At 39.4% G+C, this 22,369-nt stretch overlaps 1 long non-coding RNA gene across 1 annotated transcript; it reads right to left on the reverse strand.

Annotated features, from left to right (window-relative positions):
* Nucleotides 1-3,034: 3,034 nt before the first annotated feature.
* On the reverse strand, nucleotides 3,035-12,156 carry LOC147651485 (uncharacterized). Its single transcript, XR_015274093.1, has 2 exons — nucleotides 11,939-12,156; nucleotides 3,035-5,285 (listed from the first exon to the last, which is right to left on the reverse strand). It is a non-coding gene; the product is annotated as an uncharacterized LOC147651485 (long non-coding RNA).
* Nucleotides 12,157-22,369: the final 10,213 nt, after the last annotated feature.

A 22,369-nucleotide genomic window follows, 5' to 3' on the forward strand; every position in this document is an offset into this window, starting at 1 on the left:
CTCCAGCATAATATCAGATTCCTCAGGGTGATACCCAGCTGAGTTTTTAATAAACTTCATTAACTTTTGAATAGTAACTAATAATTCTTTTTCTAATTTGCTAGAGGGAATTTTTAGGACTAAAGTTCAGAGATGCTAAGACCTAGTCCTAATCACATTGAACTGGATGCTTCCTGATTAACAGAGGATTGATTTATTCTCACCCAGGCTTTTTTGCACAAAGTTTTCTCTGACTTCTACAAGAGGACAATAAAAATAGGGATAGGATGAAAGGAAGTCCACCAACTAACCTTTCAACACCACTCATATCACAGCTTTGTTTGGCTCAGGGGCTTACCTAGCTTTTAAGCAGCATCAAAACTGGGATATGGCACCTATCAATTAAATAATTTCCCTGTGCAAATCCGGCTCCTGTGCCCTACTTACATTTCTCAATTTCATCACTGAAGCTCCAACAAGTACAAAATGAAGGTGATTTGGTCAGATCTTAAAATTCTTTTGTATTGCATTTCTAGTCTTCCATGGAGATTGTTGCTTTCTGCAGAACAACTATGGAAATAGATAACCTGAGGAAAAGAACACCCCAGTTTGAACCTCGCTGGGGAAGGATATAGATTTCTGGAAAACAAAACCTACTTCAGGGGACCTCTGTTACAACTTTTTCCCACTGGTTTTGGATGGCAAAACACTGCCAATTCTTGGGATTGATAAGGGTTGATAACACCACTTGGAATGAAATGAAACATTTGTCTACATCCATGTGAAACTTATGGAGAAAGAAAAATGGGTTGGATTTTGAGTTACATGCTTTTGGTAAAGTTTTTTTGTTTGTTTGTTTTGGGTTTTTTGTTTTTTGTTTTTTATTTTGTTAAGGTTTGCTTAAATTTTGAGATCATAATATACCCATTTTCATTATTTGGAGAGAGGAGTTTAGAGAAAAATGTAGTTTGTATGGATTGTTACAACATTTTTGATCACAATTGATACCAGCAGCCTGTTTTCATTACCTTTTTCTTTTCTTTTTAAATACTACTATTACTACTACTACCAATAATAATAATAATAATAATGAGGGATAATGGAGGGATAATATCTGTCTTGAAGAAATGTCAGTGCAAACAGCTGACAGAGTGGAAGGGAGAAATGTGAAATGATCTCAGCTTCTTAGAAAATGAAGAAGAAAGGGACCAAAAACTCTTTACAGTCACAGAGAAAGTTCACGGATATGCTGAGACTTCCCGATCTCAAGATATCTGGGTGTAAACAATAGAATATAAAACCTGCTGTCAGGAAAAGGCCAGGAGGCTCTGCTGAGGGAAGGCATGGAAATATCCTGAGTTACTGAACCTGTATTTTAAAGGCTCTTTTATTCTGTGACCGCTCCTGCTGGAAGTGTCAATTTGTCCTTCCCGCTTGGGCAGGTCCTGTGATCCAGCCCCGTCCAGCGCCTCGGTGTGCATCCATCAGCTCTCATCCATCACACCCTCCGTGCATCCAAGCATCATTCCCACCTGACTGGCAGCAGGAGGGGATGTTGGGAATCTCCAAACAGGAAGGGAAGGGCAGAGAGAGAAAACAGTGCAGGGAAAAGGTGCTCAGGCACAAAGCAAGTGGAGAAATCGGAGACGACAGAAAAGTGACGCATCAGAAATATCAGGAGGGGAAAAACTTGATGAAATAATTCCACTGAGAAGAACCTGAGGCTTACCAAAGCAGCATGTGAAGGTTACCACTGAAATGCTTCTCTCCAATGTAATAATGCAAATATAATCAATATTGAATACACAGAAATGACAAACACTGGAAGATCTGTGGCTTGGGAGAACAGAAGTGCTGCTGAATTTGGGGTATTTCTACATTTGTGCAGAAGCCACCTGAAATGTAAGTGGTGTTTGGAAGATGAAAGGCAGATTATAGCTTAGAGTACAGAGGACATGTGCACTGGGAACACCATGAGAAGCAACAGGAAAAGGAGATTACCCTTTTCAAGTTTTTCAGGTAAATTGAGTGGCATTGATAGTAAAAGTTCAAGCAAAAAATTCTGAAACTAAATCTTTCCATAACAGAAGCTGTGAATTCAAAGGCATCACTTTATATCATTTTCTAATACAACACTTACAGTCCTCATTCTTTGGTTTTTCTTTATAGACCTTTCAGCAAGTAATGCAAAAATCTGCAAGGGTAACAAAAACTAGATAAGGTTTCTTTTAAAGCCACTGTTCTGTAGTGTTTTATGCATATTTAACAATCTGAGAAATGATTAATGGAATCTCAGTGTTCTCAAATAACAAGTTATGGATAAGAGAACAATAATATTTTATTCTTTCCTTATATAATCAATAATATAGAGATTTTAAGACATTTTAGTCTTTTTTCTTGATTTTTTTACCAATTTTAAGAATAATTATTTTATAATATATTATAAATTATATTTTATAATATAGAAATTTAAAATAATTCTAGAAAATTTCATTACCTAGTGGATGGAAACAAAGCATGAAGTGATCTTCAGGTAGAGAAAAGGGATCATTTTTTGTGAATCACCAAATTAAAACAACATTTTTGGTGTCAGAAAGGGAAGCATTAATGTTAGAAATAATTACTGGGATTCATCAAGAATGTATTCAGCTCTCCTGCCAAATTTTATTAGAAGAGGAATAGGGAGTGCTGGTAACTCAGAGGGAAGCTAATGGACTTTGTTTGGATTTATGGTAATGAAATGGGCAGAAATAACCTATCAGATTTTTGGGCTTCAGTTTGGGTTCTTTGCACTTCACTTCTGTGATTGTGCCATGAAATCTCCCTATGCAGAGCACTGTGGTGTCAGAACTCTTATTTTCCTGCTACAATCAAATGCCAGTTCAGCAACCCTTCACTATTATTATTTCTTTTTTTTTTTATGCAGAAAGCTGTAAGAACATGTAGTAAGAGAATAGGGATGGTTTCTTTAGCCTTCATCTGACGATCTCTTTCCTTTGAATAAGTTGTTACCTCTGTGAAGAAAAATTATTCGAATATTCATAATATACAAAAGTTTTCTGATCAATGTATTTTTTATTAATAAGCTACCACAGCCAATGTAAATTGTATTAACTCCCTGGAATGATAAGAAATTCAGAACTTCAAAGATATTACTTCTTTTTTCTCCAGCCATTCATTTCCATTTCTTTTGTACTCAGTCTAATATTCTTTATGCCAGTGTGACAGTTCCATGTTCAGTAGGAACAAATTAGACTTTAAGAGTTTGCCCTGTAATATTTTAATTTGAGAGGATCTGTATTGGATCCATTCATTGCTAATGACATTTTTTCATTAAAAACACTTCTGTAGTTGTATAATAACAATGGTGGACAAATGCTTCTTTCTTCCTTCCCTCTGGCTCTTGCTCTGTGGGGGAAGTATTTGGTTATGTCTCCAAAAAGAGGCAGATTTAAGGTAAATTCTGGGGCTGCAACATCCCTGGAAGTTTCCAAGGGCAGGTTAGATAGATAGATAGATAGATAGATAGATAGATAGATAGATAGATAGATAGATAAATAGATAGATAGAGATATATATATATATTCTCTCTGAAACAAGAAGTTCATAAGACACGGAGAAAGACATCAGAAAAAAAGACAGTAAACTTGAAGTACATTCCCTGAAGGAAGACTCTTTGTGAAAATGCAATTTCCTTTATTGTTTTTAAGGTGCTGAAATTTAAGATGTAATAAAACATGAATACCAATTTGGAAGCATTAGTTGCTCCTGGCAACCTTGAGAATGCATTATGCTTCATTTTTCTTCTCCATCATCTCTGCAGAGGCTGAGCAAGGGAATGAGTAACAGCACGTGCTTGCTGAACCAATATACACATCTGACCTCCTTTTCCCCTTCTCAGGAACAATAAATTATCATTAAAATTATGGCCGTAGGTATGATACTCTCAAACACTGCATCTCAGCTCAGGAAGAAATTCACCCTCATGCCACCATTTGACATTATATAGCAGTGCATTTCAGCCCCAGGGCAGCTGAGTGGATTTCCCAGAGGACAGCTCTGTTTGCATTTTGAAAGGCTGGCATAAGCATTACGAAATTAATAAAATATTTTTAACATAAATCAGCATCGGTTTAAAGAAAACCCAGATTCCCTTGTGCAGAAGGGAGTAGAGCAAACTGCATATGATGGAAAGAGAGGGTGAGAAATTATTATTGAGCTGAGAGGGTGTCAAAATTACTTTTTAAACTAGACTTGAAAAGTTTACTTCATTTTTTTTTAATACAGCTAATTTTTCTCCTCGTCTTCCTCCAACACCACCCAGAGCTGCTGCAGCTGAGGAGGCAAGATATGTGGATGTCTGTAAACTTCAAGAAACACTTGTCAAGACCCACTGCAACATCCAGTCATCTATTTAATTTACATTACATTATTCATTAGATATTCAGAGGGAGCAACAGAGTGGAAAGAACTGGAAATCTGTATTAGACCTAAATATACCCATCTGAAAATTCACACCCAAGAGATTTCTCGACTGAGAAAGAAAAAAAAAAGAGGGGACTTCTATTGCCATTGATTGCTACAGGGTTCCTATATCATCCCATGTATTTGGGGAGGCTTGGGGAAGTTTCTCCTCACTCAGTGCACCAGAACATCTCACCTATGCTGTTTAACAGCCTCCTCCTGCTCTGAGGTCTGTCCAGGCTGTCACATCTGTGACTGCCTGCACTTGTGGGAGGTTCAGGCACTGACTCTGGCAGAACGAGGTTTGGATTTCAGGGACATCTCTTTAACGACTTTCAGCATGAAGGGCAAAAGCAAGAGTGGGAAACAGAAGATTAAACACAGAGATGCATAAACCCTTACAAGGAGCACTTCAGGGAGACTTCTCCCAGTGCCTGAAGGAGCTGACAGGAAACACAGAGAGAGACAATTTACCTGGGATGGAGTGCCAGGACAAGGGGGAATGACTTCCCACTGCCACAGGGCAGGGAGAGATGGGACATTGGGAAGAAACTCTTCCCTGTGAGGGTGGGGAGGCCCTGGCACAGGGTGCCCAGAGAAGCTGTGGGTGCCCCTGGATCCCTGGAAGTGTCCAAGGCCAGGCTGGACAGGGCTTGGAGCACCCTGGGATAGTGGAAGGTGTTCCGAGTGGAACTGGATGATGTTAAAATCCCTTCCAACTCAAACCTGTCTGGGATTCCGTGATCCCATGACAATGAAGACTCAGGACGCTGGTGGATGGACCAGGGAAGGAGATGCTCATGCAGGATCTTCGAGGGCTTCACTCAGATTTTGCTGCTTGACTAAAAGAAAGGAAACAAGATCCTCATAAGTTCTATGGAAAAAAGCAAACTTGAAGGATGTTTCAAGGGGATTGTGGGAACTGGTAAAACCTCTTAAGGGAAAGGGCCAAACATGGAGGGAAGGAGGCACTGGGGTGTAAAGAACATAGAAAAAATGAGAGGAGAGGTGGTGAATGTTTGCTCTTGTAAGTAAACAACTTGTGCACATAAAAATGGCCGAATTTGGCCAAGAAAACACCTGGTTCCACATTTGGTGAAGGGGTAGGATCCTGCTGGGAACATGGAAGACACGTGGGGAGATCATGGGTGCACACCCATGGTGTGGGATGTGCTTTAGGCCCGATAAGCAGACCAGTAAGGCCAGGCTCAGGCCACAGGGACTGCCCATGTCCAGGTGAGTGGCACTCCCACACACCTGGAGCCTGGAAAGCTGCAGCTCATCCCTGTGCTCACAGACCAGGTCTTGTGTCCTTCCCGCTGGAGGAGGAATAAACACACACAGGCTCTAACCAGCAAGCACTGGGGGAAACAAAATAACTTTCTAATGATTTATTAAACCTTAAATAACTTCAGTGAGAAACTTTTGCACATATTTGATCAAGACAGACAAAAATAGACACATCAATGCACTGCAGAGATTTTGCTCTGCTCACTAGTTGATGAGACAGAGCTGTTTAGCAGGAATCCCAGGGGAGACACCGTCCTTACAACACTTCCAGTTCAACTTCTGAGGTTTGAAGGGCCTGCAGTCTTAAAACTGTAACTTATGGGTTGCTATTTCAGATGAATTTCTAAATCTATTAAAGGCTTGTGAAATACCAATCTACATAAAAGAAGAAAAAAACAACAACAACAACAAAAAAAAAAGATAGAAAAACACTGTAATAGCCAAAGTGATGATAGTCCTTGTTATTTCTCTAAACTCATTTCTCCATCCATCTCTTTTCACTGACACTTGGGAAAGGAAAGAACAAACAACCATCACCACCTAAGGAAACAAAAAGTGTTAAATTTCATGCTTTTTTAGTCCAAGGCAGCTTAAACAAAATCTGAGTGTTTGGAAGACAGTAGGAAAATGATCCTAATTCAGTTATTATATGGATTCTATGTTTTTGGGGTTTTTTTGAGAATCACTGAATGATTCCTTGCACCACTGGCCAATGGAGCCACTTTTTTCTTAGTCTTCCTTTTGCTGCTCACATCTCTTTAGAAGCCTTCTTTGTTGCCCTTGACATCCCTTTCCAAATCCAACTCCAGGCTTTAGCTTTTCTAATTCCATCCCTGCATCCTCAAACTGGAGCCCCCTTTGGGGTATTAGGAGTACAACTTCTAAAATTAGTTGCTGAAGCCTGAAAACCTTGGAAGTTTTCAGTTTTAGTTGCCTTGTAAAAAATTAAAAACAACCTGCTAAAATAAAGGATGTATCTTGTATGGCTGGACCTCTCTGTAAGGTCCAGCCATACAAGATACATCCCAATGTCTCCCAATATGTCACCATATCTATAATCCCACCTCTTAATTCCTATTTAAGCAAGTAAAAATAATTTAAAAAAATTTCATTGGAGAATGTCAGATTGTTTTCAGCCTTCTAAGAATCAACTTCTTATCTTTTCTTTCACCACAATTATCAAAATAGATGATTTAAAATTTCATTGATTGATCAAAGCCTGTCCTCATTCTTCTACCCAACAAACAGTTTTTCCTCTAAATCAATTATTTGCCCAGATCTGCTCACAGTGTAATACTTTTTCTGGTTTTAGCTAATTAGATTTTGCCAGGTCTTGTGCATTTTCAGTTGTTCAATCTCTATCAATCACTTTAATTGGAGCAAAGAAGCAGCGGTTTGCATGATCTTGCTATTCAGTGCAGTCAGCTAGTCTGCCAAATAAGTTAGATTGTGCTTGTTTTCTATTTTATTTATTTATTTCAAGCAATATTGATGAAATTGCAAGGGCTGATATGATTTAGAGGTTCTTTTTTGATTGAGGAGTTATAGGCAAATTAATGATTATTGTGAGGTAATGTGGAGCATAATTTTGCAAGTGTCAGCTACTTTTTAAATATCCAGAAATTGGTTATTTCCCCCTTTATCTCTCCTGCCTGTATCCAAAAGAACTGAAATTAGGCATATTCGTGCATTACATCTGTTTCTTCCCATTTTCATGGGGTTTGACTGCAATCAGACTTTGCTGAAGTGCAACCCTGTTCTGAAAAGCAATATTCAGCCACTTGAACTGCAAAACCCTGTTGTGGTACCCCTCAGCACAAATTCTGCCTCTTTATCAGGGAAGAAAAAACTGCCATGAATTATAACTGCTCCTCTCCATTCCCCAGGTCCTGGGAGTTAAAAGAGAATAATTGCTACTATGCAGCTAAATTAAAAGTGTTGTGTGAGCTTGGTATTGGCACCTTGCAGCTCAGTTATTTTCAGAGGTGGTTGTTTAAGGGGCTGGTTAAATTAATTCTCTACCAATTCCTCTTCATGGATTTCCCTCTCAGTGGCAAATTTAAACTCATTAAGTGACTTTCCATTGCCCGTGTCCATTGAAAATGGACAATTTAAAAAATCTCAGGTTGACAGGGAGTTTATATGGGAAGCAGTCATAAATGATGTGCTCTTAAGCATCATCTATAAACAATATATTCCAGTAAAAAAGCCTTCCCAAGGAAAAGATATCCAACTTTCCTCCCAGGAAGTACCACACTGCTGCTATATTGCACACTTCATGCAAGAACTGCCTAGTGTTGAGGTAATTAAACAACACACATCTCTTGCTGGCCAGATCAGTTCTGCAGCTAAAGACAAACAAGCTAAAATATGCTAAACTTTGGTTGACTCCTGGAATACTTGGGGAAATTTAGGAGAAACATATGGTGAAAAAATCTGGCTGTATTAATTTCAAGAAGCCTTTCTCACAGATTAAATGATGTAATTCCCAATATATAGCCCTCTTCAAAATTAAAATGTTTGCCTAATGCATGAAGTTCAAACAGTCTTCAAACTTCCAGAGCCAGTTCCTGGGAAAGTATATGAGCTAAATTTTCTTTATATCACTCACTGCCTCTGAATTTTACACTAAAAAAACAACTCTGCTACCAGATCTGTTCTCCAAGATTAAAATTACTATAGAAATTAATAATCTAAATTTAGCCTGTTTCTGAACACAGCACCAAGTCCACCTACAGGAAAGTGTATTTATTTCATGCTTCCAACAGCTGAAGTATAACTGTGTGCGAGGTTGATAACTATTTATTTATTAATAAATTCGTGGGAGCCACATGGGCAACTGAAAAATTTTATACAATGTATTTCATTTCCATTTCCTCATGAAATGGAAATTTCATTCCATTTCATGAGGAAAAGTTCTGTATCAACAAAGTGTGATTTGAAACTGTTTACTACTAATTCTACTACTACTATCATTATTATTATTATTTCATCATTCTATGAAGTGCATTTCTTGCACTGATTTCTAAGGAGTGTTTGTAGACAAATCTGCATTATTTATGTTCAGACAGATGGAAAATACAGGAAACAAACACAAACTCACTCATTTCTAATAAGTATTGTGCCTGGACATAAATGAATGCAGGTTATTTTCTACTGATTGGATTGGTTTCAGGAGCTGTGAAGTGGATTTTTCTCCTGTTCACTCTCTACAGATAATTCCCACAATCTGCAATGCTCATATTCAATCTGAACAAATCCTCCCAGACTGAAATAAGTATTAATCCACAGAAATTATGGTGTGCAACTAATTTCAATCCATTTCAAGTCTACCTATGTCCCTAATCAGTGGACAATCTTTTGAAATCATTTCTGTAATCATCCAAGTGAAGCAGTCTGATAATACACAGCATTTTCTTGCTGGACAGTGGTATCTTTTTTTCTTCCTGGGAAGTTACATGGGCAGCCCAATTACTTCAGCCCAAATTAATAAACCTGCTAAATGGCAAAACATCCTTAGATTCATACAATCAAGGAATCATGGAGTTGTTGTAAAGGTTAGAAAAGATCAGCAAGTCCCACCTTTGCCCAAATTCCCCGTTCTCACTAAACCATGACACATTTGCTGGCTGTCAACATCCATCACTTTATTTGACCACGTGTAGCACTGGATAATTTGCTTAATTTATCCTACAAAGCTGCCTCATCTAAAGGAGGAGACAGGACTTGTAAGGTTTCTGTGAAAGATCAGGTGGATGGTAGAATTGAGGAACAGCTTCCAGGGCTGTCCTGCAGTGCAGAAAGGAGACTGAGCTGGGCACTGATGTGGCAGGAGAGAAAGGAAACATTCCATGTTTCTCCCAGGATGATCCCTGGGGATGATGACACATCATCAGGCAGTTCAAGGCTAAGAAACCCCAGCTTTGGCTATGGATTTATGGGAGCTGTGGGACCTGTTATCACAGAACAGTGTGGGGTCAAATGTAAGGGGAAACTGTGCAGGAGTATTGGAGAGCAAAGCACTGGAGGGTTAGAAGGGATGTTTAATGGCATGTTTTTTCTCCTGAACATCTTTAGACAGAGGCTGGAACAGCAATATATTCAGGGGAGTGTGTACCATTGCCTTTTTCTCGTGTTTTCCTCTCTGAACCTGTTTTTGCCCTCTGCTGAAAAAACATATTCTGTCTAAATGACCACTGAGCTGCTGCACTACAGCTACCCTGGTGTTTGTTAGGGAGCTTCAGTGTGAAACTCTTCAATTTATTCTGTAGAGCAGCATTTATTGCAGTAAGGCTCCATCACTGTTCAGTTTAGAGTAATTATTCCTGTCTTTACCCAAGAAAGCTCAGCAATCCATCTTGGCCAAGAGAAATCCACATATTTTGTAAAAAGTGGCCCTGTCAGAGCTCAAAGCCCTTACCTACAGCAAAATCCATGTTAATGTTGCAGAGCAATCTATATGTGCTTGTGTGAATGCATTACCTATTGATTAGAGAATTTGAAATAGTCATGATGGAGGTGTTTAGAAAACTGATAATCAAAGTAGTTTTAAAATAAAAAAAAATTAAACTTCATTAAATTCCTTCATGGACAATAAATTTCCTAACCAGTTGTTTGTTCTTACACATTATTTGCCATCAGCTCTACAAATACAGAGCTGTTGGTCTTCAAAAATTGCTTTTAAATTAACTATAGGCACTGCTACCATGGGGCTGGTACCATAGAAAAGGTGGAGATGGACACAGCCTTCTAAGGTTCTTGGTCACTTAGGCCTTGAGAGGTCTGTGAGAAGCTGAAACCAATGTGAACCTTTTTATTTTCTTCAATGTTTTTTTTCTTTGTTACATTTGTGATCTTTTTGTTTTTCTACCCAAATCCCCTAAAGTGGAACCTCAGCTGTTCCTCATATTAATTTGGTTTTCTGGCTTGACCAAACCTCCTTGTTGTCTCTTGTGGGTGAAGTTCTGCCCTTCTGCAGCCCCTTGTGCTCACCTTTTCCTTAGCCTGGCAGTTTTTATCACTTGCCTGTCTCCTGTTTGTTGTGTCTCAGTGGTCACATTGCTCTGTGCCAGTGTCTCTGGGTTTGCCAACTCTGTTTGCAGTCCCTGGTTACACTGTGTTACTACACTTATTGGTTTGTTCTGATCCCAAATACATTAATTATATTCTGTCTAATAACAATTTATCAGTGTCACATGCCTCTGCTTTGGCTGCACAGAGAGGGACTTTTGTAGCTGCTGTTGTTTGTTGTAGTGACCATCCTGAAATGTCCCTGGAGCTTTAGGAGTTTAGGTTCACATAATAAAATGAACTGTTTGAAAACCACATTTGTGCCAGACACCACCTAAGGCAGATTTCCAGCTTAAGAACTGAGCTCCTGACACTCAGAGCTTTACCTTTGGAAGTTGTGAGCATAACCTGAGCCAGTTTTGGCCTCTTTATCGACCACATGAAACACTTTTGCATGTGGATACAGGGAAAATTCCAAATTATTTGAGGGAGGTATCACTTGGTCTTGTTAATGCAGACTCAACCTAACAGATACAAAGCTTCCAATTCTCCTTCTATAAAGAGTACTGACTACCAGTCTAATGAAATACTTCTTTATCACCCAGAAATAAAAAGTGTAGTTTTAATTCACCATTTGCAGTGATTGTAAATCCCAGAAGTTATCTTCATTATTTACTCTTTCTAAAACTATCACTTTGTTACCCAGACAAAAGCAGGTAGAGAAACCTGTCCAGAATTATTTAAACTGATCTGTAAGAACTTTTTTTTTTATTTATTTTTTTTGCCATGCTGCCTGGTATGCCTGCTCTGCCAAGTACAAATAATCTGAATTTATTCCTCTAGCTGCTTTCTCAAGCCCCAGAACTTCATTATGGCTATAACCTCCAACTCTTACCATCTAAATTGCTAATTGTTCAGCTAATTCCTTTCTTAAGAAGTGGTGAAGATAAAGAAGCTCCTATCAGAGACTGCAATGGGATAGAGAGCTCCAGTCAGTGATGTCAATGGCCAGGATTTTTGGAGGATGGGGGCAGTGTACAAGACTGTTCTGCTGTGAAAATATATTTAAGAAGGGGGAAAACACTTGTACAGGGAGTAAGCAGTGAAGGGGGAAAAGTGAGATACAAAATACAGACATGAAGATCAGGAAAGAAGAAGAGGGAGAAGATTGTCCAGGTGCTGGAGCAGAGCTTACCCTGCATTTTGTGGAAGCGATTCCAGTGGAGCAGGTCTTCCCCTAGAGCCTGTGGAGAGGACCCTGGCAAGCAGTGACTCCCACCCTGGAGCAGAGTTACCCTGCAGGATTGCAGCTCATGGGCACATACAGGGGGAAAGGAGGGACTGAGGTGAAATATCATGGACCAACCAGAGCTCCCCGTTCTCCATCCCCTCTGCACTGTTTGGGGAGGATGCAAAGAGGCTGGGAATGAAGGTGGGCTTTTAATTTACTTCTCACTGCCCAACCCTATTTTAATTGGCAATTAGTTGTATTAGCTTCCCCTGGAAAAGTCAGTTTTGCCCACGAAGGTAATTTGTAAGTGATGTCCCCAAATTTATTTTGACCCACGAGTTTTTCATCTTATTTTCTTCCCAAAGCTGAGAGATGGAGTGAAAGAGCAGCTGGGTGGGTATCTGGCAGCACCACTAAAATTGGACACTTCAACCAAAATATAAGGCCCAGTTTGAGAAGCTGGAGAAATTAAAACTTGGTCCCTGCAAAAGATTTCTGCTGTATATTTCTGGGAGAAAAAAGAAAGGTAGGAAGGGAAGATATAGCCCCCAGGGAACTAAACTCTTTGCCTTGATACAGTTTATGAATAAATAGTTGCCTGAAATATTAAGCCTTCACTTTATTGCTGGTATTTTGTTTTCATCAGCTTTATAAACCCACAATATCCTCCTGCCTTCTAAGGTTTCTCCAGGAAAAGCTTCTTCTGCTGTCTGTGTTACCCCTCAGCCTGATCCTGGCTCCCAGAGCTGAGTCTCTGCCAAACCACGTGGCATTTTGAATTTAACATTTACTAATTCCAGTCACTGAGAGGTTTTATGGTGCTGTGGCCTGTAGGTGACACTTCAGTCAATTCTGTCACTGTCCCTTTCTTTCTGACACTTTTTCATATTCAAAATGAAGGGCATGAGCACAAATTGCAAGTGAAAATTTCATACAACTAAAGTGTTTTACACACTGGATTTTCTTGTTAGAGTGGTACAAGGGCAGAGAACTACTCGTGTTTTCTTACAGAAAACTATAGAGGCTGCAATATTTAAATTATGAACCTGGGCAACCTTTATGTTGTCTTTTGCTTACAAAATTTTTTATTTTTCATTTATGGGAAACACATCAGTGCAGCCAGTTAATGCCAAGTGTTCATTTAAACGGTGCCAGAAATGATTTCTCAAACAATAAGTCAGAACCACACAGATCTTAAAATCTGAGCACGTAGGCTTTGTTCTTCTCTATCTTCCCAGGCTTAGGAGTAAATGTAAACTGCACTTTTAGATGTTAAAACATGATTGGTACATAATGTAGTCTTTTCATTCAATTCAATAGCTGCAAGACAAGAAATGGGTTCTTCAAAAGAATGTAAAGGGGAAAAAAATCACAGGGCATTTCAGCTTTACTTTAATAGACTTAAGATGCTACGAGTACTTGAAACAACCCCAGGGAAAGCTTAGAAAGAGCAAAATGAGAAAAAAAAAATAAATAAAGCATAGGAACAAAACCTACACATTTTGCACTAGATCTTTAGGAAGATTTCTTTTTCTCTTTTTTTTAAGGATTTTTTTTTTCAAGTATAGCCCTCTAATTTTCTATTCAGTTTTTAAATATACCTATTAAAAGAATATATTGAGCTATTTCTCTGGTTGTATTTGCTGTTCATTCTAATCTATTAGTAGCCAAAAGGCAAAAGTACCAGTTCTTAATTATCTTGCTGGTAGGATGGATGGAGCCAGCTGAACTTAAAAGACAGGAATTGTTGATTTAAGCATTGCTGTGTTATTTTATTACAGCCACTTAAGCTATTTTAAGAACAGTGTAATAGGTGTTTAAATGTTAATGCTTCATTTCTTCTTTACAATTAATTTGGCATATAATCCTGATGGATGAATGGATGAATGAATTATTGGGTAAAACTAACATACTCAACCAATAATTGAATGTACTTTCTCAATTAAAAGGGGTATCCACTTGTTTTTTCTTAAACAAGTGAGAAAAGTCCTATTGGTAAGGATGAATCTATTTCCTTCAACTTAATTTTTTAAGTATCAACTTACATCAGCTAAGAATTTTCTCCAATGGACATTTTTTTAAAAAATACCAAAGTTATTCTGGATTAAAAGAATGGTGCAATTATATATTCATTCTTCTGAATGGAAATTAGGAGAAAATGTGAGGGACAATGACAACAGATCCAGTAATGTGTGTTTGTGGGATCTTCTGCTGAGAATCCAAGAGCAAGGTACTTCATAAGATCAATAATTTCTACTGGATTAAGGCCTACAGAAGGAAGGGAGGGAAATTGGGAATGGAATGGTATTGGGCTCAAAGCTATGAAGATGTCACAAAAGTCAGAGAGATTTCTCAAACAAAGAACTTTTCACAACAATTCTCTCAGACTGCAGAGCAGGTCCCGTGGATCTTGAAAGGCACCAAAGATTCCCAAACTCTCTGCAACCTGTTCAAATATTTAAACATCATAAGTTGATTTTTTTTTTACTTTATTCCCAGATGGACTTTAAAGCCCATCCAGTGTCACCCCCTGCCATGGGTAGGGAGATCTTCCATTAGCCCAGGTTGCTCCAAGTCCCATCCAGTCTGGCCTTGGACACTTCCAGGGATCCAGGGGCAGCCACAGCTTCTCTGGGCGCCCTGTGCCAGGGCCTCCCCACCCTCAGAGGGAACAATTCCTTCCCAATATCCCATCTAAGCCTGTCCTCTGGCAGTGGGAAGCCATTCTCTCTCACCCTGGCACTCCATCCCACATAAATTGTCTCTCTCCACATTTCCTGTCAGGTCCTTCAGGCATTGAAATGCCATGATCAGGTCACCCCAAAGCTTCTCTTCTCCCGGCTGAACATTCCCAATTATCCCAGCCTTTCCTCTGCTCCATCCCTCTGATCATCAAATCCAGCCACTCTAGAGTAATAACCCATTCCTTTCCATGTATCCCTTGACTGGTCAATCAGAAATTTTAGTTTTGGTAGAAAAGTGGGGAAAAACTGTTTCCTTTCACAGCAGTTGCAGGATCAGGGTCTAAATATTTGTATTTGCCTTGTAAAGTTTGCAATGTCACATAAATAAATGAGCACACTACTGAAAATTAAATGTTATGTTGCAACTAATTCATTTGCAATCATTTAGCACTCACTAGATTTTACACTAATTGCTCTATGCGATTAATGAATTTACAGAGCTCTCTGAGTCTCACACTTCATTGCAAGGAGCCAATAAAAGTGGCTGACAAGCTACATCTGATGTGAGATATCTTCCAAACTTGTGCCCAGAGACAGTGAATGCCACAAACTGGAGTTCTCCATGAACAGGCTGCCTACAATGTAAAAAAGTCAATTCAGAGTTGTTTAATTTTTTGAATTTCCTTGGGTTTCTTATTATTATTTTATTGGATGATTCAGGGAGAGTCAGCATATAGATCTTTAGGTATGTGTTGTCTTTTTCCAATTATCAGGGTGAAGTGCTGGCTTTTTGGAGAATACATTTTAACAGACATGTTCATTTAACTTTAAAAATTAGAGGTTAAAGTCCATCTGGTAGAAAAATGAATGATTGTATATTTAAAAGGAAAGACTCTTAGTCTAAGCTGGAATTCTCTGACTCTTGTTTTCACAGCGAGCTCATTGATATTTATAGAAGTAAAACATACAACCACATATACCCCTGAAATTTTACTGCTAAATTGAGATCACTGCTTTTATTTCCATTGGAGCTTTTCTGTTGAAGACACAGGGGATTCATGCTAAGAAAAAGAGCTGTGGGGAGGCACAAGTTGTATTTAATGTGTGTGTGTGCATGGTGCACCAGGAGTTTTGCAATCAGAACAGCAGCATGTGGGCAAAATCTTTGTCTGCTGAGTAGTCATTTCACTGGTAGAACTTCCAAAGGAGAAGGAATATTTCTTTAGGGAGGCCTTGTAATAATGGGGTTCATGGAGCTGTTTATTCCTTGCCTATTTGGATGTAATCTTACATGACAAATACGACTTTTCAGTTTAAATTTCCCTGGTTTCTATTTTGGTCTTAAGGCATGCTGGCTCCCAGATTAAATGAAATTAATTTCTTCCATGTAGTTTTACAGTTTTAAGACAATTAGCATGTTCTGAACCATTTATAAACAGGCAGATGGTGCTTTGGTCCATCCTGGAGGCTTGGAGTAGCCAAGGAAGACGTCCCTGCTCACAGCAGGGGCTGCAACAAGGTGATCCACAAGGTCCCTTCCAACCCAAACCATTCTGGGATTTTGTGATTCATGATCAAGAACAATATATTTTTTGTGTAAGTCCTCCATAGTTTCCATTGTAATTGCCCTTTCACTTTTTCTTGCAGGTTACTGGCTTTTTTTGTGACAAGAGGCTGTAAGTGTGGCTTTGCCTCCAGGAGTTGACAGTGTGGGATGGGATTTATAGCAAGGTGTCACCTCTAATCATCAGGTCCTTTAGATAAAGATGAGTTAAGCAATATCTGATTAAAAGCTGTGAATGAAGGCCTTGAGATGCAAAGAGGAGACTATAGCTTATCATTCTGCATGCACTTTAAATGACTGCACTGAAATGCTCCTGAAAGCTGTTTTACACTGAGTTTCCATAAAAAATCAGTAATTTTCTCTCTGTATTAGTTTGTGTTCTAGCAGAAGCAGCTAACAGCTGAATGGCTTAATTCCTCCTGTCCCTCACACTGCTCACACCCCTGGCTGCTGCTTTGAAAGGTATTTTCATTTATTACTGACTTCCAATTTGATATTAATTTGCAACAGAAAGAGCTGATCAGAATCATATCAAGGGAGGACTACTCCTGTGTCAGTGCAGTGTCCTGTTGCTATGGGAACTGAGAAGAGCTGAGGTTTACACAGTTACCAAAGTCTAGAACAATTCTGGATGTCATCTGATGCTAGATATGTCTACATGCAGGCACACACAGCCACAGACACACACGTTCAGACAGAAAATATCCACATCTAAGAGTTGCTGGCCCTGGTGTGAAAGGAAGATGCTCCTGCTTGTTGTGCCTTGCCTGGGTCTCAATCTCTTGCTGAACAAACAATGGGCATTTCTCATGTCTGATCAAGTGCTTCTCATTGCAGAGCCCTAAAATCTTGAGAAAATCTGCAGTGATTCCAGGTACACCAGGCAGGACCAGGATTCAGCTCAAGTCCTGTGGCTCATGCTTTATCCCACTTCCAGCTTTTCCACTAGACAGCTTCGAGGGATGTAGAAAGTAGCCTAAAATAACAGAATCCACCAGAATTCCTGGGATCATGACAAAGAGAATAACTTCTGTGTTCTGGAACATGTCAGATCAGGGCAAGTTGTTTTAAATTCATTCAGGTCTGTGCTGCATTTCCACATTTCATCTGCTAGGGAATCATGGAATCACAGAATCATTAAGGGTGGAAAACACCTCTGGGATCATCCAGTCCAACCATCAACCAGCAGCACCACTAACCTGTGTCCTCAAGTGCCACATTCACAGGTTTGTTGAACAGTTCCAGGGGTGGTATGAGTTGGATCACAATGTTTTCTGGTCTTTACCTGCTAAATCAATGCAAAATACCTTTGGGGTTGGAAGGACCATTGGAGTCACTGACCTCAGGGTCAGAGGAAAGATTTCCCTCCTATGGATCAAGCTTTTATATACATGTAACTATACCCATCTCCTGCATGATTTGTCTGGAATTCCTTCACCCCACTCCATCTTCCCACACTCTTTGTGTAGTGGTGGCTGTAAGTTGGGTGTGGGGACAGTAACAAAGCCTGTGTTTTGGGGTAGGTGATCCATTAAGGTTTGCTTACAATGGCTTGGTTATCTACAGCAGTTCTGATAATCACAGTAACTGTGGAATGCAAAGAATCCCAGAATCCCAGAATGGGTTGGGTTGGAAGAAACCCTAAGGATCATCCTTTTCCACACTCCCACTACAGGCAGGGACACCTTCCATTACCCCAGGCTGCTCAGAAATCATGTAAGTACAATGTACATCTGCAATTAACTTACTCAGTTTAGGTCATATTTTGTCTTTTTTTTCTGTCATCGCTTCTCACGTCTGCTGTTGGCATTGTTATTTTTCGCTAGGTTTCAAAATTTTACTGATTATTATATCTTCCTCTCAATTATCAATATTAGTTAGTGTCATTAGTATGCCACTTAGATTGACATGAAATCAGTGCCAGTCCTATCTGTTGTTCCCTGAAAATAGTAATAACCAATTCACTGAAATCTCCAAGCAGAAAAGCCAGTGATATTACTGAGTAGAGGAATAAAATGACATTTATTTGAAGTTTTAACTGAATTTTTCCTTTCAGTCACAGCCCTCTCACACATTGGGCTGGCATTTATTTGGTTGTTTGGCTGTTGATTTGAGTCACACAAGCAAAGAAAACACACCTCAGACAGTCAGTGGGGCGATGAAACTTAATTGATGAGTGCTTGTACCTCACCGCATTGCCAAAGGATTAACTTTTCATAACCTGACAGGCAGAAAGGCATTAATGTTATCAAAGCCTGTTTCTCCAATCTGAATGACTGTAAAGTATTGATTTTTTCTTCTTCCAAAGTGCCAAAGAATTCCAGTGAAATTAAGCATTTTAATTGGTCATAATCCTGTCCTGTTCTAGGAGATGGTTTGGATTTCTACTGATGAGGAAAGATAGTAAAGAGCAATTCCCTGAGGACTTTGGGATTCATCTCATCAGGTCTCACAGATTTACAGATGTTCAGGTTCCTCAGGTGCTCATGAATCTGATCTTTACTTACAGTGGGAGGGACTTTGTTCCCCAAGCCCCCATCCTGCCATCCAGCCACTCCAGAGGTGTGGAAACAGAGGCTGCCATCCAAGACTGAAACATAAAATTTGCTGAGCTCCTCATCCTTCTCCTCATCCCTTTTCACCAGTTTCCCTGGTTTATCAACCTCCCAGTCTTGTTTATCAAGGGGTAGCACCTTCTTTGACCTTCCTTTCCTGGTTACCAGAGCTGAAGAAGACCTTCCTGTTATTCTTTGTGTCCCTTGCCAGGTTCAGTTCCAGTTTTGCCGTCCTCAGCCCTCCCCTACACAACCATACCTCATCCCTAGACTCTTCCCAGGCCACCTGTCAATGTCCTCACTGCCTGGGCATTTGCTCCTGTCCCTTAGGTCTCACCAGCAGCTCCCTTCTCAGCCATCCTGGGCTCCTGCTTCCCTTTCCCCTTTCTTCTTCCCAGGGATCACTGGCTCTGGTGTTCCATAGAAGATTTCCCCAGAGATCTGCCAGCTCTGTCCTGCTCCCCTGTCCCTGAGGACAGCTTCCCAGGGGATTATATTTACAATCTCCTTGAAGAGCTGGATTTTGTTTTCCAAAAGTTCAGGGGCCTGACTTTAGTCCTTACCTGACCCACAGGATTGGGAACTCCCCCGGTGCAGTGTGGCTGCAGCCCAGGCTGCCTCCAGGCTCCATGGATTGATAATATTGAATTATTGACAATTATGGTGCCCAGAGAACTGTGCAACCCCCTGTGCAGAGCTTTACAAGCAGACATGGAGGTAGTTAATTTGAAATACAGAAAGGAGTGTAAACACACCTGAAGTAGCACAGTGGTTTTAAACAAGAAGGAAATCTAAAGCTTTAGAAACCTCCAGGGAGTTCTTAAATTGCACTAAGATAACTATACATTTCTGAATTTTTGTAATTAGCGTTTTGCTGGACCTTTTGCTGAAAAAAATACAGTTAATTTAATTTTTTAGGTATGCAGCCAAAACATTCTAGGGCAAAACTGAAGTTAGAATCCTTCAACCGTCAAGGCTGGAAAAAGACTTTTTATTTCATCCATTCCAGCCATCAGTCCAGCAGTGCCACTGTGACCCCTGAGTCACTGAACATCACCCAGTGCCAGATCCAGATGCCTCTTAAGCACTGGAGGCATGAGGAATCCCATGGGCCCCCAGCTTTCACCAGGGGTGGTTGCAAACTTGTAGAAAATGGCTTTAATTCAGAGGAAATACACATGTGAAGCATGTTTCAAGAAAAGCTCTCTGTGTTCTTTAACAATGCTGTTTAGAGCATTGCTGCAGTCAAAATTGCATGAATGAAACAAACCCTTGAAAGGAGAAGAGGGTCAGCCTGGACATCTCTGATATTAATTTGCTGTTTAGTGATTGCAGGCCTGTGCTAACTGCTTCCACCCATTTTCATGAGGAAGGAAAGACATGATGTAAAGGAAAATGAAAAATAAAAGCACACTTTACAAACTTTCTGGATTTACACTTAAAATGTGTCCAGTCTCATGATCCATATCTAAAAACATGTCAAGATCAGTGATCAGGGCTCTCAGAGTGGCCCTGCATGGACTGAAGGTTCTGAGTCAGTGGAGCTGGGTAAATGGAGGCTGGGAGTGCATCATCTTTCACTGACTGACGTGCTAAATTCCTCAGAGCACAACAAGTTAAGGACTAAGTAAATAATCGATTATCTGTCAGCCTTCCTGGTCATCCTCATGAAAGGGATTAGTGACAGCCAGGGGCCAGAGAAGTGAGTCATGCTTCTACAAATACCTTTTGAACCAGGACAAAACACTCCCAGGGAACACTTCTTCCATTTCAAAGCAAGGTTTAAGGCAATGGTGGTGCACAAAAGGCTGCCTCCCTTCTCTCCTGTGCCTTTCCTAATTAATCTTTCATCAATAAAGAAAACAGATTCAAAAAATTAGAAAAAGTATCAATATGTCTCTGTTACACTGATTAAAAGAGGCAAGGGCTATGTGGGAGAGCAATTCCACAGATTTGGACAGCAGGATTCCACCTGGCTATGGAACCAATTATATTTGTATTTAAACAAATGTGCCAGACAGAAGGAATGGAAATCCTTCACATCTTCCTGGCAGCAAGTAGAACTTGCTGAGAAGCCTCTTGTTGTTTGGTTTGTCTGATGATTTCTTTTATTAAATTTTGGCTGTATCCAGAAAAAAAAAATCAGCTTACAACTTTGCACTTCTGGGCCACACACATTGACCCTTAATCCAAGTTGTCTTTTATACACTGTGCTTTTTGCCACATCAAAATCAGACATCATTCCTGTGTCTGCTGAAACCTTGTTCTTCCTTCACAACTCATTCCAGCTTCAGAACTCTTCCAGCTCCCTCGTCTATTATTAGACTATAAATGAAATATCTGTGTTTCATAGGAAAAGACTCTGGTGTGGGTCATTTCCTAAGGTTTCACTTTCTGTGTGACAGCCCTTACAGTTTGAGTCTTCACTGAGAAACCGTTCATTTTGAACATCAGTTTTGAGGAAATTTTGAGGAAAATCTTATTCCACAAGCTGTCTGCAATTTCAATATTTGTGATTTAATTATGAAGTCCCAAAGAGCTTTCTGGTAAGTGTAAATTCAAGAGGCACTTCTCATGAAGAAGTGTTTCTTCCAGCATCTTCAGGCACTGTTTGCTTGATAAACTATAAAATACTTTATAAAATTAAACTATAAAATATTATCTAAAATAACTGCATTTGTATATTTCCTAAATCACTGCAATTTAAAAAGTTCACATACCTGTTCTGGAAAGCATTATTTTCTGTGTTTCTAAGTAAAATTGCAAAAATTCCAGTTTCAGGTGCCCTTATGTTTTCCATGGAATATATTTTAAAAAACTTCTCCAACAAAACAAACAGGAGTTGCATTAAATAAATGGTGAGAAAAAGCACTTAAATTCTTAGCATTTTGAAAGCTTCTCTCTTAAACTTACAGCTACAAAACTGATTTTCACCCATCACCATTTTCATTTTTGTGAGCTGCAAACAGGAAAGCAATAGGAACTTTTTAAATGATTATAAGACAGAGCCTAAACATGACCAGTGGAGCTTCTGGAATATTAATTGTACAACCTGATGTTGCTCATTGCAGATGAGATGTACAATGCTTATTGCAGAAATTCCCGTCTTTCTGCCAGTGTTCTTTGGGAATAACAGACTGGAGGCTGAGGCTTATTTTTCAAATCATATCTGTGCTATACAAATCAGTGGTATAAAAATTGAGGCTTTGTTTAAAACCAGTTTTGTTCAGTCCTCGTTGCACGATCTGCTCACATTTGCAGTCAGGGGTGTGCTCAGTCCTTCATAATGACTGCTCACACAAGTTCCTGAACAAAACTACAAATCACTACCTTCTGCATTTACATTATTGGAAAAGACAGAATGCAGAAAATTTTCTTCCCTTTTTTTAAATTTCTATTTTTTTTTTCCCTTTGGGTAAAGTCTATTCAGTAAGATTTGTAGAAAACAGATGTGATTCTACTTTAATGCATTCAGACTTCATTGCTTATTGAAATATTTGCATTACTTTGAATTTAGAAAATAAGCTTAAACTGTTAATGGACTTTGAATAGAAAGATATAAAGAATCTCAGTCTTCACTGTTTCCTACTAA

Source organism: Cyanistes caeruleus, chromosome 9 (assembly GCF_971803275.1).
Source record: "Cyanistes caeruleus chromosome 9, bCyaCae1.hap1.1, whole genome shotgun sequence".
Taxonomy (NCBI): Eukaryota; Metazoa; Chordata; class Aves; order Passeriformes; family Paridae; genus Cyanistes; species Cyanistes caeruleus.